At 43.2% G+C, this 16,979-nt stretch overlaps 1 long non-coding RNA gene across 2 annotated transcripts; it reads left to right on the top strand.

Annotated features, from left to right (window-relative positions):
• The first annotated feature begins 15,086 nt into the window (after positions 1-15,086).
• Positions 15,087-16,394, top strand: LOC134870076 (uncharacterized). Of its 2 annotated transcripts, none has more exons than XR_010166496.1 (3): positions 15,087-15,229; positions 15,369-15,870; positions 16,353-16,394. It is a non-coding gene; the product is annotated as an uncharacterized LOC134870076 (long non-coding RNA). The 2 variants fall into 2 exon arrangements; XR_010166495.1 differs by lacking the exon at positions 16,353-16,394 and adding an exon at positions 16,078-16,230.
• The last annotated feature ends 585 nt before the right edge of the window (positions 16,395-16,979 follow it).

Genomic DNA, 16,979 nt, shown 5'->3' on the forward strand with positions numbered 1-16,979 from the left:
GAAGACTGCACTTGTTAAGACCACGCTACATATGGGGTGAGTACCAAACACCATCTCCTGGTACTCACCTGAGTAACTCGCTGAAAAAGTTATGTGAATGTCATTACTCATTATGCACACACGGTGTACATAACATAACATGGTGTCAGATGTAAAGCGGAAAGTAGAAGAATAATAGAAACACAAACTAAACAAGGGTTGCCAACTTTGGGTACCTGGCTGGAGTGAGATTTTAATATGGGTTAAATTACACATATGTGCACTAGATGACTGCTATCCTGTCTGTAGCGGGACCTTCACTATCACCGATCCTTTCACTGCAGCCCCAGCTGTGCCTCATACATCATCTTTAGCAGAATCATCAATATTTACTTAATAAAATGACAAGAAAATATTGAAAAATGTAAACAAAATTAATTATAGCCTATACTCACCCATATCTTTGATTATTTGTCCAGAAGATACACCCTCCTTTCTTTCCTCGAGAATAGGTCAGTTTTTAAAGTTCAGTTCCTAATCACTGAGGGAAACTCTCCAACAGTCAAAGCAAGAGATCTGGTCTGTTACGAGCAATTTGTTTTTAAATGGTGTTTTAACAGAAAATGTAATTGTTATAACCGGCCAAGCAACCCAGGATACTGGTAATGGTCACTTGCACGGTTTTTATTATTTTATTATAACTTTTATTGTAAGTTTATAAACTCTCTTTGATTTTTTTAATCAATAGAGCTCAGTGACCATTTCCCCGGCTGAATTGAGCTGAAAGTATGAAATAACTCTGTGAAAGTATGCCTTGTTTTGAACTCTGAATTGAATTGGTGTGTCAGGCTTCTGAACTCAAGAGCCGACACTGGGAAAGGCAGATGGTGGAAAGGTAAGTGGTTTTATTGAACAAAATGGTAGGCTGAGGTAAGTTGTAGGGAGGGGGGAAAGGGAATCCGGGGAGGAGTGGGCAGGCTGGCTGGAGGAGTAGAACGGGCTGTCAGATTCCCCTGGAAAACATGGAGAGCTGGTGTTAGAAAATATGGCAGGTCTATATTTTTGTCAATTGTGTTTCTGTGTGCAGCTTGTGGTAAAATAAATTAATTTTAAATTTGTGATTTGGTTACGATACTCTTCCACTGCAGCACAGGCCTGGGCCCGTTTGGAACGCTGTCTGCTTTCAGTGTGATACTTTATAAGGGTGTATATGCTAAATATCTCACTGTTATTATTTTCTAAAGGTTGTGGTTTAAGTCTTTTGTGTGGCTTTTCTTGTTGCTTTCGTCCTTCACAGTTAGCTCGCACTGTGACCCAGTGGACCAGACCTGCCCACCTGAGAAGGCCTCTGTCCTTATTGTACCTGTTAAGGGAAGCCTTAAAATCGGTTTACACTATCAACTTGAATTGAGTGTCAACGCGTTTGGAGGAGGCGTAGTCAGTTTAAATTTAAAGATAACCCCAGTCACGGTTACCACATTTTTGGCGTTGTTGTAACAGTCCCCGCTAGGCAGGGCGTGTAAATAAATAATATACCTGTAAAACAGGAGAAATGATGAGCAGAGGAAACCTGTTGTTGCTCGTTTGGCGGGTCTTGCCAGAATTTATTAACCAATAGCACAAAACAAACAATGGTCCTTGCCCTTCTTCCATTTACAATGCTTCTGCTATCATTAATATTATCACAAGGATGTTCCTAAGGAGTACATCATACACAATGGAAAAATTGAAATTGTCACATCACATAAATACTTGGGCACCATTTTTGATGACCACCTCAAATTTGATGTGAACACTGACTGTATTGCTCATAACCAATTGCCCCTTGTGGGATTAATAAGGTTGTTGATATTTGCAAAATTAAGTCATGTTTATATGCCCTCAAAATAAATATGTTACATGGTTTAAACATTCAAAATAAACAAAGTTCTTCATAAACAAATCCAACAAGCATTTATTTTCATAGATAATAAACAGAACACACATTTGGGTACAAACACAGAAAATCTGTGGTTGAATGAAGTGCACAGGAGCTTTAACAATGATCAAACATCAGATTTATTGATTGATACGGCATACAAACAGGAACATAAACTTTCTTGCTTTAACGTAATTAAAGGTATTTCTCCGTCTCAAAACTATAACAAAAAGAACACGGTCAAAAGATTATACCACATCCCGTCAAATAACTCACACAGCTGTGTCCGATTGTCCTTCTAAATAAGGGCACACAGACATGCGCATCATAACCCCTGACAGCGCACATTTGACATAAAACAAATACAGACTTTCAATAATTTATTACTCATAAATTAACATATTTTAAACGGTATTGTTTCACTGAAATAGTAAAGAGTTTTACTTTAAAGCTTTATATTAGTAAGCTAAGTGTTAAAATCTAAATGTTCTAAAGTGAAATGGCTCTAACACAGTGTCTGGTATGTAGTGCAATGTGTCATAGGAACGACCTGCATTCCCCAGAATGGCAGGGCTTGTACAGGATATAGTCCAGCTTTGTCTGTAGGCCAATATGATCTGAAGGATGGCTGACCAAGAGAGTCATATGGCAGCATTTGAAGGCGTCTCCTGTCTCATGTGGATTTCCTGACTGGCTCATTTTGAGGTGTTACAGGTTGGTCATAGTCATAGGTGACTTGCACATATTCATGCTCTTCAGGTTGTTCAAACTCCACAGACAAGTATACCTCATCAGTCCGTTCTTCTGGTGTTTTTTGTCTGGTTTCTGTCTCAGGTGTAACAACTTGAGGTTGTTCTGGTGTATGATATCTTGATGGCACTTTAGGTACCATCAAAGGTACCGCTGTTTCGCTGAGATTGAGATGTAGGTTCCACATTCTGTGAGTTAAGTTTAGCTTGTAGGGGATCTCTTAGCCAGTATCGTGCTCTAGGTGTCTCATTATCAGTTTTCTGAGTCAATGATTTATGATGTCTCTCTCTGTCCTTGTTCCTCAAAATGAGGACTCCTGGTCCTCTGCTTCCCTCTAGGTGGCAGCGGATTTCCTGGAGGACTTGGCAAGTCTACAGGACAGTCGTTGACAATGTGTAGAAGATTTCATTTGAGGATACAGATTTTATTACCACCTGTTCCAGCGCACACTTTGTACACAGGAATGTCACCAACTTCTTCTTTGACGACATACACAGTTTGCTCCCAGTAGGACCTTAATTTCCCAGGTCCACCTCTCTCACTCCTGTTGCGGACTAGGACTCTATCACCGGGTTGGACCACAACTCCCATAACGTGACAGTCGTAGTACTTCTTGTTTCTTGCGGTGGAGTTTCGACTGTTTTCTGCTGGAATTCAGTAAGCCTCTTTCATTCGCAGAGCCTATTTCTTAGCATAGCCCTGTGTTGTTTCAGTCTGACTTTTAGCTGACAGACCAAACAAACAGTAAGTCTACTGGGAGACATGGGTGCTGTCCAAACATGAGATAGTGGGGTGAGAAGCCTGTTGCCTCATGCCTGTTGCAGTTGTATGTACAACCAGGGTTAAGTGTGTCCTGTTACGGGGGGTTGTATTTTGTGTGATGATTTGTGTGTGACAGCTTGTGCAAAACAGTTGGTGTGAATCAGCTGGATAAGGGCGGCATGATTAGCTGATGCCAGCTTAAGACGAGGGGCCGGGACACTTACCGGCAGGCCCCGGGAGTTCTGAGATGTGATGCGGCGAGGCGGAAGAGTGCACAGGAAGCTGGACTTCAGACGGATCAATGAGGAAGCGGGGGAGAGACGAGGGAGCGAGCCGCTGCACTGCGATCCACTGTACGACTGCCAGCAGCTGATCAACGGGTCGGCTTTAAGGTCCTGTATTGCAAACGCTATCAAGTACCTGTATATTGCAACGCTCTCAACTTCCTGTGTTTTGCAACGCTCACAAGTTCCTGAGTCAGACACTCTGCGGTGTAGAAGCATCATACTTAATACATGCATTTGCTTGCCTGGAGGTGAACATAATGTTTTGTTGCAGTCCTATCATGTGGTATAGGAATTGCTGTGGATCTTCATTTTCAAGCTGTCTAGCACACATCAGTTCCTGGAAGAGCTCTGTGCTGCTTGCTGCTCTGTGCTGCAGCCTTCCTTATTCTCTTTACATAAGCTGTTAAAGATGATGTCTGATGTAGTGTCAGTTATCTGCCCTCCACATATCTTAAACTGCCTTATTTGCAGTAGTGGAAGGTCTTTAAGGGAAATCATGCTCTCTAGTGGGAGCAGACAATCCTTCTGCAGATGTATGGCATGAGTTAGGTTTGTGCGGCATACTGGGTTGGCTTATAGTGAGGTTGTGGTGTATTTGACCTAGGTGTGGTGACACTGTATTGAAGTTTGCCCCTTAGCAGTTTCAGTTTCAGTTGTGTTCAGTGGCGGCTGGTGAACATTTTTTTTGGGGGGGCGCAGTTGGGCGGCACGGTTTAAATAGCACTTTTTTAGAGGTTTAGCTTAAGACAGTTGGTTAGGTGGCTGCGGCCACATTCGTGCTTCTTACATTTTTGTGTGAAGTGCTTTAGATCCTTCATCCCGGTTGTAGTCCAAAGTGTTTCAGTCCCAGGACTTTGAAATAACAGACAAGGGAAACAAAAAACGGCATTGCTCACTGTACAACCAGCTAACCAATTCCGCTTAGCATACAAGTTTGAGGAGAAAGTCCGAGTGTAGGTTCTCCCGCGATCAGTGGTCGTCTGTTGAATGTTTAAATCCGGACGCTCGGGTACCAAGTCTTTCAATTTCTTCTTTTCGACATCTGATAGTCGATGAAACAGTGTTTTAAGTAGAGCTTGCACGGAGTTCTCAGCCATCGATGTCGCCATATTCACTCAATCTAAGTTTCAGCTAGCTACGGTGCTGCTCTTTACGCTTGTGGTTAGGGAATGATAACGATGCTGATTCGCCGAAATAGTCCAATCGCGTATCTAAGAATGTCACATTGAACTAAGAAACAATGCCATTGGCTGTGGGCGCAAAGATTTGCGCCCACAGATCTAAGTTTCATCCCCCAATGAAAAGCTATCCTTGCTAAAATGACTGAGAAAAGTATAAGCTCTCCTATAGACTCCCATGTTATCGGCGCCCACGGACGGTAGCCGACCTGCCTATTCTCAGAAAAGGCGAATGGCAATATATTATGTCCGGACACATTTTAGCGGTTCTTGACAGTGGTCTCCCATACACATTTAACCCATAAACACGGTACATTTCTTATTTCAATTATGTTGTATATATAACGTTTTTTAACTCAAAAAGTCAGGGTGGGCGGCGCCCAAGCGCCCACTATTGACGCACCACCACTGGTTGTGTTGTCTAATGGCTCATGTGGTTGGTTAGCATTAACAGTAGCAGATAACATCACAGGTGACTTAACAGAAATATCAATCTCGCCTTCTTTTAAACACATTGTACCCCTGCTACGGTTTGTAATAATCAAATTAACGGTATCTTGTAGACATATCAACATTGAAATACCATCATCCTCTATGTCTAGTAGAGTCATACTGTTCATATACAAAGTAATATACTCAACACAGCCCTCCTCGTCATCCGTGTTCAGCTCCGATGAATAAAGTCCTTTCACTTGATCGAGGTGGGTGGCAAGTTCATACGCTTCATCTACTGTTAACTGATAAAGTATTTTCTTGATGGACCAGCTTAGTCTCTTCCTCTCATTGTCAGACATCCTGTGTGTTGTGGGCAACTATGGCAAACAGTTCTGCACTCCTAGGCGTAGATCCCCTTGAACCTGGTCTCTCTACCTCTTGAGTCGCTAACACCTTCACTTTGCCAACACGTCATCAGTCCGGTCCTTTGGGTCCAAGATCACTTGATCAGCGTATGGTTGTCTCAAACGATGCCAGTCCCGGGCGAGCCCCCATGAATTTGTAACAGGCCCGGCTATGCAGGGCGCGTAAATAGCTAATATACCTGTAGAACAGGAGGAATTATGAGAAGAGGAAACCTGTTGCTGCTCATTTGGCGGGTCTAGCTAGAATGGCAAGCTAAGGGCAGCTCCGTCATCATGTCAGTCAACCTGTGGTAGTGACAAAGCGGCGAATTGGAGTCTTCCCAAGCAGATCACCAGATGATCTGGCAATACTGCAAGACCCCATCATTGAATTATTTCTTTCATTCTGGAAAAGAGGAAAGCCACCAAATAAGGAAGAGAGGTTACAACTCTCAAAGGAAGTCAAGCGTCTTGTTCAGCAATGGGGTCGCATCCTGGAAAAGACGGTTTATTTTATAGGAAGGCCACAGCCACTCATGGTGCACAACTGCTTCTGCCCATGTGCCTTCATGTGCTTAGATTCAGCCCCTAGTTTTGCTGCTACAGGATTAGACTGTTGGGGGACACCTTACTTCTTTATTCCATCTCTCTGTTCCCGTGTACTCTCATATTCCAAATAACCAAAAATGTATTTTTGGTGTCTGTTGGCCTATCGTAGCATGGCAATGCTAACTGGCCAAACACCCTATATTCCCCGCGAGCGGAGAAGGGGATGCCATGCCATGGCAAAGCTGCGAGCCAGGAGGAGACATTTCAGACCTGTCCTTCCATCCTTCATTAAAGGAATTAACGCCCACATCTGGTCCCTTACAAAATCCACCTTTTCCACCTCAAAAATATGTCAAGACTATGACCCTCATTTCCAGACCTGGTAGTAGAAACCCTTATTCATGCACTGTTGAGCATTTAGAAAATGTGCAAGGCTTTGTCTTTCTACCTTTATAGCCAGTAGTGTAAATTATCTTTCACACCCATCCTCAAAAAGGCAGGTTTGGACCCTGAGATCCCCCATAACTACCAGCCAATCTCCTTCTCTTCACCATCTACATGCTCCTTCTTAGCCAAATCATTCGCCAACATGGTCTCAATTTTCATTCCTACGCCGACGACACGCAAATCTTCTTTAGCACCCACCCATAGAATTCAACTCCCCCCCTTTCACTAGTCAACTGCCTCCACGACATTGAAACCTGGATGTCTACTAACCTTCTCCAACTAAACAGCAACAAGACCGAGCTTGTGTTTATGGCCCCCAAAGCAATACTCCGGAAGGTTGGAGATCTCCTCCTAGTTATTGATGGATACACCATCCTATTTCTCCCCTGAAGCCAGGAACCTGTGTGTTATTCTGGTTTCTACCCTCTCTTTCAACTCCCACATCCATTCTATTACAAAATGTGTCTTCTTCCACCTCAAAAATATATATCAAGACTACGACCCTCACTTCCCGACCCGGTAGCAGAAACCCTTATTCTGATTTTCATCACCTACCATTTGGACTAATGCAATGGGGTCTTGATCGGGATGACCAACCACGCCCTGGACAGATTCCAGTACGTGCAGAACTCTGCTGCTAGTGTTCTCACCCACACCAAGCCCTGGCAGCACATCACCCTAACCCCTTCTTCAGCTCCACTGGCTCCCGGTCAAGTCCCACATGCTCTACAAACTCCTCCACCTCACCTCATCTCTCCATGCATTAGCCCTCTCGACAGCTGTGGTCCTCTGATACAGGTCTGCTCTCCATCCCCAGCACCAAACTAAGAACCTTTGGAAACAGAGCCTTCAGTGTTGCAGCCCCCACCCTCTGGAATGCCCTCCCCCTTGAAATCAGGACCACTGACTGTTGACATATTCAAAAAAGCACTGAAAACACATCTGTTTGTCAAGGTTTTTCCGCCTCAGTTATCCATCTATGAGACCAGCCTTCGTTTAACTCTGTTCTTTTTTTCCTTCTTATTTGTTTTCCTTTTTTTTTGTACCGTGATTGAACAGTGGTAAATACAAATTCTGAAGTATCACAAAATTAAGAAAACCGTGGAATTTTTGTGAGGCATTTTGATATCAGCAATTATACCCGATACAACTGTATGACAGGATCAAGTAGGGTAAACGAAAGTTATTTTCAATGTAGGCCGTTGTGTCGACCTAATTTGTTGCCGGTTTTAACAAAATTGCCTTTGTTGTGTTCCAAAATGCAAGGATCTCTGTTCATTGTTACCTGGTTGTGGGCGCCTTGTCATGATAGCTGTTTCATGCGTTTTGCACCCTGGGCCATTATTTTGATATTCCGCTGAAGTACACGGTTTCAAGGTTTTATTTGTCATATGCACAGCATATACAACGTATATGTTGGCAATGAAAATGTTATATCCCATGCTACTCCAACAACTCAACATACATGGTGCAAATAAGATAAATAAAATAGTGCAAAAAGAGAGAAAAATATTTACAATAACAACAATAAAGATTTGAGGATGTGAAATATATACATATGTGGAATACATTGAGAGTATTTAAACACTTTACACTGTTGAATGAGGAGGTATGGACAGATGCATATATTACGTATAACAGATGTATATGGCAGATATGTATAATATATAGATATGTGTACTATAAACAGATATATATATGTGTGTAATATAAACAGATGTGTGTGGCAGATGTGTATAATATATAAATATATGTGTGTACTATAAACGGATGTGAGTAGACATTCACAGAGCTCAGGAGTTCAGCAGTCTTATAGCCTGTGGTATAAAACTGTCTCTGAGTCTGGTGGTCTTGGTCCGGATGCTGCGGTACCGTCTGCCAGACGGCAGCAGACGGAACAGATTGTTGCTGGGGTGATGGGGGTCCTTTAATATCCTACCGGCCTTCTTCCTACACCGCTGGGTGTAGAGGTCTCCATGGATAGCAGCTCCGTCCTGGTGATGTGCTGAGCAGTTTTCACCACCCTCTGTAGAGTCTTACGGTTGAGGGTGGTGCAACTGCCATACCAGGCAGTGATGCAGCCAGTCAGGATACTCTCGATGGTGCACCTGTAGAAGTTGCAGAGTATCCTGGAATCCAAGTTGAACTTCCGCGGCCTGCGGAGGAAGAAGAGCCACTGTCTTGGATATGACCCTGGTGTGATGTGTCCATGTCAGGTCCTCAGTGATGTTTACCCCGAGGAACCTGAAGCTGCTGACTCTCTCCACAGGAGTCCCGTCGATGGTGATGGGTGTGTGTGCCTCTCTCTGCCTCTTCCTGTAGTCCACAATCAGCTCCTTCGTTTTGTTGACGTTGAGATGGAGGTTGTTGTCCTGTACACGCAGCTTGTGTGATGATGATATGATTATTTGTATTTGTAATGTGTAAATAAAACGTTTTGCTTAATGTACAACTTCTTGTTACTTCTTGAAACATACATTTATGTATGTACAAGGAATACACAATGCATTGGAAAGTGGTTACTTTATTGAGAACCACAGCATGTACAGCGAACATGTGCACTGCATGCCGACTACCCACTGGGTGTCTAAAAATCTATTACCTTAACACATCACCGGGTGGCGCACTAGATACAGTGGTCTGCAAAGGACACACTTTAATGACATAAGGATGATCTACATGTAGCCGGTCTGGCCTGACCCTGCTACCGAACTCTGCGTTGTGTTTGAATGGTTGAAGAAGACGTGGACAACTGCTCACTTTGCCAGCCTGGGGAATTTATTCTCTGTGTGAAACATCAAATATCGTTACAGCAAGCAACTTCACAAGCCAGGTTGATCTCATTCCTCTGGGAGCGCAACTCTGACTGCATGTCATTACAATTCTGTTTCTAAAACAACATAAAATACCATGAGAAATAAAATACATATCAAATCATCTTAAAATGACAATAAAATTGTCAAAACAATCGGTTGAATAACCAAAACAAAATATATCTCTGATAAAACATTATTTGAGAATTTATCCACTCACAACTGCAATATTTAGTATTTTATGAATTATATTAAGTATAAATGAACAGGAACATACATTAGCATTCATGCTGCTTAACCCGGGGAAAAAAACGAAATCATCCATACACAAATGTACATAAACAAACATAATGGAGTAGCTCACATACCTGTGTGAAACATCAAATATCGGTACAGCAAGCAACTTCACAAGCCAGGTTAATCTCATGCACATCTTTAAAGGGGAAAATCAGACAACAGCAGACTGCATGAGAAACCTTACCATGCTCTTAAGCATAGCTTGAGAATGGTAGCCTAGCCTGTTGCACAAAAGTGCTGTACTCGATAAATAATTACATACACACTCTAATATATAACATGAAAGTAAAGGACATCATTTGTGAACCGTTACAACAAAAAAACTGCAATTCTGTCTAGCATTTCATCCCATCCATCCATCCATCTTCTCCCGCTTTTCAGTCAGGGTCGCGGAGGTAACAGCTCCAGGAGAGAGCCCCAAAGTTCTCTTTCCCTGGCCACATCAATCAGCTCTGACTGGGGGATTCCAAGACGCTCCCAGGCCAGCGAAGAGATATAATCCCTCCACCTGGTCCTAGGTCTACCCCTCGGTCTCTTCCCAGCTGGACGTGCCTTGAACACCTCCCTAGGGAGGCGCCCAGGTGGCATCCTCACTAGGTGCCCGAACCACCTCAACTGGTCCTTTCAACGCGAAGGAGCAGCGGTTCTACTCCGAGTCCCTCCCGGATGACTAAACTTCTCACCTTATCCCTAAGGGAGATGCCAGCCACCCTGCGGAGAAATCCCATTTCGGCCGCTTGTATCCGCGATCTCGTTCTTTCGGTCATGACCCATCCTTCATAACCATAGGTGAGGGTAGGAACGAAGATGGCCCGGTAGACAGAGAGCTTTGCCTTCTGGCTCAGCTCTCTTTTCGTCACAACGGTGCGGTAAAGCGACTGCAGTACCGCTCCCGCTGCTCCGATTCTCCAGCCCATCTCACGCTCTATTGTTCCCTCACTTGAGAACAAGACCCCGAGATACTTGAACTCCTTCACTTGGGGTAAGGCTTCATTCCCTACCTGGAGTGGACAGTCCATCGGTTTCCTGCTGAGAACCATGGCCTCAGATTTGGAGGTGCTGATCCTCATCCCAGCCGCTTCACACTCGGCCGCGAACCGATCCAGTGAGTGCTGAAGGTCACAGACCGATGAAGCCATTAGGACCACATCATCTGCAAAAAGCAGTGGTGCAATCCTTAGCCCACCGAACTGCAGACCCCCTCCCCCACGACTACGCCTCGAAATCCTGTCCATGAATATCACAAACAGGATTGGTGACAAAGCGCAGCCCTGGCGAAGGCCAACCCTCACCGCAAATCGGTACGACGTGCTACCGAGGACTCGGACTCGCTTTGAGAGTACAGAGATTGGATGGCCCTGAGTAGAGACCCCCTCACCCCATACTCCCGCAGCACCTCCACAGTATCTCCCTGGGAACCCGGTCATACGCCTTCTCCAAATCCACAAAGCACATGTAGAACGGATGAGCGTACTCCCAGGCCCCCTCCAGGATCCTTGCGAGAGTGAAAAGCTGGTCCGTCGTTCCACGACCTGCTGCTTTGCCTCGGCCACGGCTGAGGCTGCTGCCCTTCGGGCCCGTCGATACGTTGCAACTGCGTCAGGAGTACCAGGGATAACATATCCCGGAAGGCCTCCTTCTTCAGTCGGTCGGCTTCCCTGACCACCGGTGTCCACCAGGAGGTTCGAGGGTTACCGCCCTTGAGGCACCTAAAACCTTGAGACCACAGCTCCATGCCGCAGCTTCGGCAATGGAGGCTTTGAACAACGCCCACTCTGGTTCAATGTCCCCAGCCTCCACAGGGATGCCTGAAAAGCTCCGCCGGAGGTGTGAGTTGAAGGCCTCCTGGAGTTGGGACTCCTCCAGACGTTCCCAGTTCACCCGCACTACACGTTTGGGCTTACCAGGTCTGTCCAGAGGCTTCCCCTGCCACTCGACCCAACTCACCACCAGATGGTGATCAGTTGACAACTCCGCCCCTCTCTTCACCCGAGTGTCCAAAACATGCGGCCTCAGGTCCGATGATACGATAACAAAATCGATCATGGACCTTCTGCCTAGGGTGCTCTGGTACCATGTACACTTATGAGCATCCTTATGTTCCCACATGGTGTTTGTTATGGCCAATCCATGACTAGCACAGATGTCCAGTAACAAACCACCACTCCAGTTCAGATCAGGGGGGGCGTTCCTCCCAATCACGCCCCTCCAAGGGTCTCCATCATTGCCCACGTGTGCGTTGAAGTCTCCCAGCAATACTAAGGAGTCCCCTTCAGGAGCCCCATACAGGACTTCTTTCAGGGTCTCCAAGAAGGCCGAATACTCTGAACTGCTGTTTGGTGCATTTCATCCAATTTTAACAAATTATTGATAAGGCAGTGTATAACCTTACCTCCCCTCTGGGAGCACAACGCTGACTGAGAAGAATGCCGCGAACTCACTAGGAAGTGAGGTCACTTAATTTAAAAAAAAAAAGCTCCTTCAAGAGAAATTAATACAAAACAGGTGAAAACAACAAAACATGAACAGAAAAGGATTATTGGTGAAATATATACCTGATACATTAGTACACCAGTTACATACACTTAATAAATCAGTCATTTTTTTGTAATAACTTCTCTTTTACATTGACAAGGCTCCACTAGCATCTTAAGAATGGAGGGCTTCAGTTTTTTTTCCACGAGGGAAGGGGGGTCAGAGGGCTTAGGTATTAAAGTCACAGCTCCACTCGATTTAATCCTGCTTATTTTCTATATATTATGTGACAAAGCTCAAGTATGCAAATAGTTACTATGTCAAGGGAAGGAAAAATATCCATCCATCGTCTCCCGCTTATCTGTCAGGGTCGCGGAGGTAACAGCTCCAGCAGAGAGCCCCAAACTTTCCTTTCCCTGGTCAAATCAGCCAGCTCTGACTGGGGGATTGCAAGGCGCTCCCAGGCCAGCGAAGAGATATAATCCCTCCACCTGGTCCTAGGTCTACCCCTCGGTCTCTTCCCAGCTGGACGTGCCTGGAACACCTCCCTAGGGAGGCGCCCAGGTGGCATCGTTACTACACTCACAGAAATGAATCATGGTAGAGTTGATTTTTAAGCATATAAATCTATTTGATATTATTTAAATACTCATATTTTGTAAATATATGTATTAAAATTAATTAGACTGTATAATTCCGGTCAATTCTAAAATATATTAAATGTAATTACTTAAAGGTTAAACAATAGCAGGACACTCACAGATATGAATCATGGCAGAGTTGATTTTTAAGCATATAAATCTATTTGATTTTATTTAAATACTCATATGTTTTAAATATATGTATTGAAATTATATATATATGATCTGTATAATTGTGTCAATTCTGAAATATATTAAATGTGATTACTTTATACATATGTAGCTACATGGTTTAAATAATCAAAGCTGTGAAACAAACAAGATTCTTCTATTTAAAATGTATGAGATTGGTTTACATACAACTCGGGGGAAGTGAAATCGGGACACAGGAAATTACATCCTTATTTTCTGCTGGATGCCATCATCTGCCATGTGGTACATCAGGCTTAATGGTGAGTAATCCGACTCATCCATTGTCTACTTACATCCATCTGTGTATTATTCGTGCAGTTTTTATCATATTATATTAATATCAATTAATTGATGATCAATTTTACGTAGTTTGTGATGATTGTAAGTAGTTTTATATTTAGGAGTGAATTGCTAGCTAACGTTAGCTAGCAATTCACTAAACTTGGCGCCCTATGCTAAGTAGGAAAATAATCAATGATTAGCAAATTTAAATGCATTTTATTCAAAGCTTTTCGGGTAGGGGTGCATTTTTTTAGACACTTTTTTAGATTTAGACAAAAAGTCTAAAGTTTTACATGTCTGTGTATCTCCAAAACGGTTTATTATAGAAAGATGTGGGTTTTTTTGTTTGTTTCAATAGAAGTGTTTGAATCTAACTTGTGTCAGTGCATTAATTTGATATATATAGTTTGTTTTTTTTAAACTTCTGGAATGCACTTTTTCAGATGGCAATCTCTTTGCATCAGTTTAAGTGGCCTTTATTTTTTTCTTTTGGCCCAAGTTGACCGATTATGTGTGGGTTTTTCAGTAGTGTTGCAGATTATACATGCACTTTGAAAACTGATGTTTTTGTAGCTTGTTGTTTGTGTGTTAATAACATAACAGACAATTGTTCTTTGTATTCATTCACAGGTGCTATGTGAATGTGGCCGTGCAAATTGTGTGACAGTTCACTATCTTCCAGGTATGAGTTGATAAAACATTTTAGGCTGAGACATTGAGGTTGATGGTGTCGTTGTCAATGAATTAGCTGATTTACTATGTAAATCTAATCCTTTGGTGAATGCACTGGGGAAAGATGGTGCACTTGCTACAGCGTATAAAAGAAAAGAATACTTTAAAAAAAGTGTTAAATGTTGTTGAGCCTTTAGAGTTTGTTCTAGATCAAAAAAAGAGCAGGTCCTTTCAATATATCCCATTATTGCGATTGTTGCAGCAGATACTTGATTCTACTGAAGTGTTGAATAGTGTATTAAAGACATGGCGTTTAGGACAAAACCAAAATAGAGCCCATTGTGTTTAAATTGTGAAGCAATTTGTGATCCTGGTCAGTGAAAGCTGCTAATAAAATATAATTATTCTCCTCAGCCGAGCTGGACACCCCGAGGTTGCCATCAACTCTCTAAAAAACAAGCGAAGTGGCCAGCAGACTCCAGCGGCCAACATCAAGAAGCCCAGGAAGGGAGAAGTCAATTTCTGTCCAAACATCCCTAGTGGTGAAACGAGACGGGTTGGAGGTGGAGAGGGTGGCTCTACTGACTGAGGTATAATGTGCAATACTTTGTATCTTACCTATCCATGATTTCACTCTGTTCACAGCATGGCCAGTATGTACATGATCACATGATGATCACAGCTTTTCACCCGTCATGTTTTTGGCACTATACTTCCTGTCCAGCTCAGCTCAAACAGCCCAACAGTTCAATTTGCACAGCACTGGACACCTCAGCTGTTTTCTGGTTACTTTGCACAGTTCATTTTTCTTTATTAGATAAAGAAAAATGAACTGTTTGTATAATATTCTTACTCCCTAATCATATTGTCTAGCATCTAGCTTAGCGTTTCCCTTTGTATTATCTGTTTCTCAATTTATTGTGTACCCTTGAGGAGAGTTTCTAACCAAATTTCATTTTACAAGTATCTGTACTGTATAATGACAATGAAGTTTCATTCCATTTCAGGTAAAAAAGAAGAAAAAGGACGAGGCCGTGATCAAGGAGAAGATGCAGCGTACCTTCTCGCTTAGGAGGCAGCAGATTCTCCAGGAGCCGAAGATTCCAGAGTTCCTGAACAAATGGCCAGCACTCTTTGACGTCAGTGAGGTAAGTGTGAATCTGAAGTAACTCATGTCAGAGCCGGGATTCAAAACCACGGACCTTCGGTGTATGAATGACCTCTCTACCAACTGAGCAACATTTGCCCCTGTTTAAGTGTGTATCCTGTCTGTGCTGTCTTTTACAGATCAACTTGGAGTTTATGCGGCTGACGACTATACCTCTGACCTCCAAATTCCTTGGAGAACTGGACCGCCTGACCGACGACCTGATCAGAGTTTTCCATACCAAAGGTGGAGCTGCAGGAAGAAAGATCAGAGCTGTGAGGGCAAAAACGGCTGATATAAGTATTTTTTGGTCTAACCTAATACATATATGGTTTGTTTGACTCAGCCATATGGGAAAGCTCCTTTGTTAACGGTTTGGAAAAGGATAGGCACTTTCAAAATTACTGTGTTGTGAACGGGCTCAGACCTGTGTGAGTTTCGACTGAGTGGGGTGAAATCAGGCGAGTTCAGGATGGTCAAGGTGGGAAATGTCAGTGGCTTGGCTGGCCTCAGCATATGCGTCTCGGACACATTTAACATTTGTTTCAGAGTGAAGACATCAACGTGAGGCGTGATTGTGTGCTGAGCTGTCTGAGCATCTATCTCAATGAAGACCTGGACACACTGGTCAAAGAATATGTGGTAAGTATGTCATCCTTCTGTCCTTTGTGCCAGATGTAATTAATTTACCTCCAGGCGTGCCTGATAACATGTGGCATTCATGACAATGGGATGGACATTAGGTCACATTGACCTTGACCACCAATAGTTTGTCATTGAGTCCAATGGGTTGTTTGTTTTGAGAAAGAAACTCCATCAAGGCAATGGTGGTACTGCTGTGACTTGTAGGAAGTAAATCCACATGGTCCGGAAGAGCTTGAGGTTAAGGGTCAGGTCCTGGCACCTAAGCGTCTCCAATATGCCAGTGACGATAATTCTGCCCCAAACAAGAAGGTAAGGACACAGAAACTTGACAGTTCTCATAAAGTAGCAGTTATGTAATTGACAACTGTTTTGGAAATGTTATTTAGTAAGAAAGGCCTTTCAGATTATGTCAGGTTGGTTTTGATTCTTGATTCTGAACAGCTTGATTCTTATGGGTGTGTGTGTGTGTGTGTCACTAGGATGCATGTTGTGGACTGTCTGCTTACGAACTCAAAGGCCTTTGATCAGAGAGAGGGAAGCTTTCTTGTCTTCCTTGAAGTTATTGCCAGTAAGTGGACATGTTGACTGGAACTCTAACCAGCACAAGACTGATCAACCGGTCTCTCTCTCTCTATCCTATCACACTTTGTCTCTCTCCCCCTACTCTCTCCTTTCTGTCTCTCTCCCTCCCTCTTTCTGTGATTGGCCCGTAGTTAACAAAGATAATGCCATTCCTGTATTCCTCCTTTACCCTACCTTGTGGTGTATTTAGGGCTGATATCCATTAGGGCTGTCAAAATTGCTGAAAAATGACATTCGAATATTCCCTAAAAAAAAACACAGATATTCGAACTATGTGTTTGCGCATTATGTCAGTGGAGAGAAATAATGAGTGGACAGAAGAGTTTTGCCTCTGTCCTACTGTCCTTTCTCCCCTACATTGTATCAAAGAACAGTTTCTTATTTGGCTTTTTCAGATATTGGTTACTGATGAGAATGTTTTCAATTAGTTCACATATCTCTGAATAAAATGGGTTCCTGGTCCTGTATTTTTCCTTTTTTTACATTTTAAGTTGGGATGATTTGTTGACTCAATTTGTATTGTG

The sequence above is a fragment of the Eleginops maclovinus genome, chromosome 9 (genome assembly GCF_036324505.1).
Source record: "Eleginops maclovinus isolate JMC-PN-2008 ecotype Puerto Natales chromosome 9, JC_Emac_rtc_rv5, whole genome shotgun sequence".
Taxonomy (NCBI): Eukaryota; Metazoa; Chordata; class Actinopteri; order Perciformes; family Eleginopidae; genus Eleginops; species Eleginops maclovinus.